Source organism: Elephantulus edwardii, unplaced genomic scaffold (genome assembly GCF_000299155.1).
Source record: "Elephantulus edwardii isolate Elephantulus edwardi_28Jun2011 unplaced genomic scaffold, EleEdw1.0 scaffold00547, whole genome shotgun sequence".
Classification (NCBI taxonomy): Eukaryota; Metazoa; Chordata; class Mammalia; order Macroscelidea; family Macroscelididae; genus Elephantulus; species Elephantulus edwardii.
This window is the reverse complement of record NW_006400297.1, coordinates 111,564-117,667: the sequence shown is the minus strand read 5'-3', so window position 1 is coordinate 117,667 and position 6,104 is coordinate 111,564.

Genomic DNA, 6,104 nt, shown 5'->3' with positions numbered 1-6,104 from the left:
TCGCAAGCGACTCGATGGCACATAACAACAAGAACAATATGTGCTTATGGGGTAAAAGAGAGTACAGTGAAAAATTCTTTTCTGATCTTGATTTCTATCCATGCAACTTTTCTTATTCTCTTGTGTATATTATTATATTCCTAGCAATAATCACACTTAATGTCAATGGCTTATTGTTGTTATGTGCTGCTGAGTCGAGTGCAACTCATAGCGACCCTATGAACAAAAGATCTGAACCCTATTTTATCCTGCACCATCCTCAGACTTCCTGACACACAAGAGCCTATTATAGCAATAACCATGAATGGCTTAAATGAACCAAGTAAGAGAAAAAGAATAGCAGGATAGATTAAAAAATAAAACCCATCAGTATGTTGCCTACAAGAAATACATCTAAGAACCGAGTCTAAGTGATAGTATACCACGAACATTTTGCTTTTTGATTGCAAAAGAACTATTCTAACAGGTGTATAGAATTCTATTTGTATGATGAGTATACCATAATTTATTTAGCTATTCCTAGTAACAATACAAAAGAGCTTTGGTGACTTAGTGGTGAGGAGTTGTGCTATCATCCCAAAGACAGGCAGTTCCAATCTACCTGTTGTTCCTCACAAGAAAGATGGGTAATCTCTTCCCATATGATTTATAGCCTCTGAAAACTCATTGAAGGGTTAGCTATGAGTCAATTCTCATTTGATGGCACTTAATAGCAACAACAATAACAGTTAACAGTGCACATTCAGATTGTTTCTATTCTTTTCCTACTGCGTACAGATGATGCAAAATTAATATTCATCATTTCATTAATATTTCATACCCATGTGAACTATTTTTTGATATATTTGCTAGATATAAAATTACATTTTTGCTCTAATAAATATTAAAGAATACCTATTTAACATTTGATTTCATTTATATTCCTCCCAATCATTTATGAGGGTTCTGTTGGAGCTCTGGTGACCTAATAGTAAGAAGCTGTGCTCCAATCCCAAAGGTATGTGGTTCAAATCTACCTGCTGCCCTGCTGGAGAAGGATGAGCAACTACAACATTCCCATTAAACCAAAGAATGAACGGATTAGTTATTTACTTCTGGGCAATAAATGAGTAAACAACTTAGTTAGTTACATTCATTATTTCATTGTTTCTAGAAGTAAAAAAATTTGAGAGAGTCTCAGATGAGTGTACAATGCTGCAGTTATCTTAAAGTCTTACAGTTACATGACCCACTTCCAAAAATTGCTCACTTATGTGACTGTTGGCAGAAGGCCTGAAATCTGTGCTGGCTTGGCAGGAGGCCTCAGTTTTCATTATATAGACCCCTCCATAGGTGTCCTTGAGTTACTCATGATGTGAAAAGTGGCTTTTCCCAAAGCAAGTGGTCTAGGATACAGGGCAAATAGGAAACAACAATGTTTTCTTGACGTAATCTCAGAAGTCACAAGCCACCAGATCTGCTGTGTTTGATTTAGAAATGAATCACTAAATCCAGCTCACACTCAAAAGATGAAAATTAATCTCTACCTCTTGAAAAGGAAAAAGAGCAAAGAATTTATGAACACATTTTAAAACCATCACCAAAGTTATTCATTTTTTTCTTTGCCAATCTAATAGATGAAAAATGTTATCTTCTGTAGTTTTACTAGTATTTTCTTATTATAAATGAGGCTAAACATTTTTCCAAAGGAATCATTTGTATTTACTTTTTGTTAAATCCATTTGTTGTAGAATTTGTCTTTATTTTTGTCTTATTACCATTTTAATGAAAATTTTAATTGATATTTCAATATCTCTATTTTGGGAGACCTCTTAGAAAAAGAGCTTTTATAGACTCAGGTGATTTTGACAAGTTGACTATGTTTCTTCTGTTACTTATTTTCTTTTCCATGTGAATCTTTAATTGATCTAAAATTCATTGTTATAAAGGAATCAAACTCATTTTTTTTTCTTCTCCCACCAGTGGCTGACTTCCTAGTTGCACTAATATCCATTATTGAGTAGTTATTACTTCCTTTTTATTTCAATTACTATCTTGTCAAGAAATCTGAAAGTACTCTTAGATATTTTAAGCATTATTGTTGTTGTTAAGTGTCATTGAGTTAACTACAACTATCAATGATACTGATATCAGTAATACTGATATCAGTGAATCTGAAACCTTTTCTATGCTGTGCCATCCTTATAATTTTGAGCCCACCATTATAGTCACTATGTTAATTTATCTTGTTGAGTCTTCTCTTCCTTTGCTGACCTCCACCTTTTCAAGCATGATATCCTTTCACAAGGACTGACCCCTCCTAACAACTTGTCCAAAGTATGCAAGGTCAAGTTTCACCATCCTTACCTTCAGGAAGCACCCTGATTGCATTTTCTCTAAGACGTAGTTGTTTGCTCTCCTGGAAGTCCATGGAATATTTAACATTCTTCTCCAACACCACAACTCGAAGACATTGATTATTCTTTTGTCATCTTTAGTTATTGTCCAACTTCAAGATGCATAACCTATTATTAAAAATACCATGGCTTAGATTAGATATACCTTAGTCTTTAAGATTACATCATTGCTCCTTATCCCTTTAGAGAGGTTGTTGACAGCAGATTTACAATATTTGCAATATTTCTTTTGATTTCTTAATTGCTGCTACCACAGGTTTTGATTGTGGATGCAAGTAAAGATAACATTGTGAACAACTTTAATCTTTTCTCTACTATCATGGTGTTGTCTATTGATCAGGTGGTGAGGATTTTTGTCTTTTTTATGTTGAGATGTAATCTGTATTGAAGTTTATAGTCTTTCATTCTCTTTGGCAAACACTTCTAGTACTCCTCAATTTCAGCAAGCAAGGTTGTGTCATACTCAAGTTGATGTTGAGTCTTCCTCTGATCTGATACCACATTCTTCTTCATGCAGTCCAGATTCTCGAATGATTTGTGCTGCATACAGATTTAATAGATATGGAGAAAGGATGATAGCCCTAAAGATATAGTCCCAACACACACCTCTCTTGATACTGAACCACACCGTATTCCCTTGCTCTTTTAAGAAATATTTTCTTGGTCTAGGGTATAAGTGTCTTGGAATTCTCTTCTCAATTGACTATCCTAATGTCAGGAATTAATTACAAAGACAATTGAAGGGCACAAACATAAAAAGAGAAAAGAATATTATTCCATAATCAGGAAGCTGCCAGTGCCCTAGCCTGGAAACCAATAGATTGCACACATTGTTATGTTAGTAGAAGTCTATAGTAACACCCCCGCGCCCCCCCCCCACACCTTCCCTCCAATCTCCTTGTGGCTACTGTGAATTCATTGTTGTTTGAGGTGCTGCCAAGGTCACTCCAGCTCATAGAGAGCCTACGTACAATGGAGGAGAACTCTGTCAGATTCTTTGTCACCCTCACAATCTTCCCTGTGTTTAAACCCATTGTTCCAGCCACGGTGTTAATCCATCTTGTTGAGGGCTTCCTATCTTTCATAGACATTCCACCTTTCCAAATGTGATGCCTTTTTGGCTCCTCCTGACATTATGCCTAAAGTACGTGAGGCCAAGTCCCACAATCTCTTTGCTTCTAAGAAACACTCTGGCTGTGCTTCTTCTAAAACAGATTTTGTTGTTGTTTTTGTTCTTTTGGCAGCCCATGGTGTATTCAGTACTCTTCACAACACCACACCTGAGCAGGAATCCATTTTAATGATGCTGCTAAAACTATCATCACTCTCTGGTGGTGAAAAGTGCAAATTGCCTACCCTTAATGCTGCTATTACTGTCAAAGAGGGACCAAAAGAAGGAGAAAAAGTATTCATTTTTAGGGAAGACTGGTGGCCTAATGACAAGAAGTTGTGCTGCAATCCCAAAGGCATGCGGTTTGAACCTACCTGCTGCTCCGCAGAAGAGAGATGAGCAGTGTTCTCCCATGCCATTATCTGCCCCTGAAAGCCTGCAGAAGGGTCAGCTATGGGTCTTTCTCTACAGTACACAACAAAAATCATAATCTCAACTCCTGTCTCATTTACACAAAAAAGGCAAAGGCTTTAAAAACCTATGGGAAGTTCTGCTCTGCTCTGCATCACATCTATGAGTGGAAACCAATTCTATGGCAGTGGTTTAATAAAAACCAAATATAGGGAGAATTGAGAAATAGCACAAAGGTTTCCAGCCTACACCTTTGTAATAGAATAGAGCATGCAATTTGGATATGGAGCTGAGAATCAACACATAATCAGCCCGCGTGCTCACCTCTGAAGTCTTTTTTATCACTCAATAAATTCTTCATGCTTAGGGTTATACTTCTGGACCTTCCCATTAATTTATCTATCTATTTAAGTATCAATATCTTTTTGTTTCAAATAATATGTTTTCAAATCTAACCCTCTTTAGCTGCTTTTCTTTTTCAGAATTTTGCTAGCTTCCATGGCTTGTTTATTCCTTCCATATGCATGTTAAAGGTGGTTTTTCTAGCTCCAAAAGCATCCAATTTACATTTTATTGAAAAGATATTAAAAGTTTAGCTTACATTAGGGAGAATGAATATCTTTGTAAGGTTGCAATTTTCTATTTTATAATTCAGCATATATTTTATTTATCAGAGTCTCCTTTTTTGTGACCCTCACTAGGATTTTAACATTTTCTTCCTATAGATCTTGCATATATTTTGTAAAGTCTATTCCACAGTATTTCACATGTTTTGTATTTTTCTCTTAGGAATCTTTTCTTCTGATTGATTTATGTTTGCATGTACGAAGGCTATTGATTTCTGCATATGACCTTTGTTAGGTTATCTTACTGAATTCTTGACTTTGTAATAGTATTCTAACTTATTTTGTGGAGGTTTTGAGGCAATAGTTTTATTACCTTTTTTACTATAAATAATTATAAGTTTGTATTTCCTATTGAAACTATCAAGCTACTCATTTATTTATCTTCTCTAATGGTATGGGGGGGAATTTAAAATACTGCCAGAGATGATAAATAATACTTGTGATAGCATATCCTTTCCTTGTTCTTATTTTAATAGGAATACTCTACTCTTTAACACTTAGTTTTGCCTAATAGGGTAAAATATATTTATTCACATTTTATTATACTTTTAAAAAAAATTAAGAACTGTTGTTACATTTTCTCAAAAGTCTTTTCAGCACTAATGGAGATGATCATGTGATTTTTCTGTCTAAATCCATTAATGTGATAAAATATATTAATACATTTACAAATATTGGAACATCCTTGCATTCATGGAGTAAATTCCTTTGGTCATGTAATATTAATCTTTTAAGATGCTATCTGTTTGCACATATTTTATTTAGCATTGCTGCATTGATAGTTGTGAATGAGCCTGTTCTACAAAACTGTGAGAATGTGTGCCCTCTTCCATTTTATGTTAATTTTGCTTCAAGGATCTTCCTTCCAATTTCTTCATGATTCCTGACAATGGTCTTCTATTAGCTGATTACAGTGAAATAATTTTTTTAAGCACAAATACTGGCCTTGATGGTTCTAGCACATAATAAATTGTAAGATAAAATTTATTTTAATTTTTTATCCTACAATTTATTTTATTGCAAAAATATGTCATTGTTTTTTTAGATTTCTGACTTCTTTCCATAGATTCTCTTCTAAGATTCTGAGAAACAGTTGGCAGATGGACGAAAATCCAATAGGCAAGTGCACCTATAACCTTTTCTTCACCTTATGACATCGGGCAAAAGGTATTAATATCAGATAATGATTATTTGCCAATGTCAGATGGATCTTGCCTGAAAGCAATGAGTATCAGAGGAATATTTATCAGTGTTTCATTGACTATGGAAAGGCATTTGATTATGTGGATCACAGTGAATTGTGGCTAACCTTGAGAAGAAAGGGAATCCCAAAACGCTTGATTGTGCTTGAGCAAAGCCTATGCTTGGACCAGGTAGCAGTCCTCAAAACAGAACAAGGAAACATTGCATGGTTCAAAATCTGTAAAGGAGTGTGTCAGGTATGTGTTATGTCTCCATATCTTTTCAATCTGTATGTGGAACAGATCATTTGAGAGGATTTTATAAGCATGAGTGTGGCATGAGGATTGGAGGAAGAATTATCAACAAACTTTCCCTATG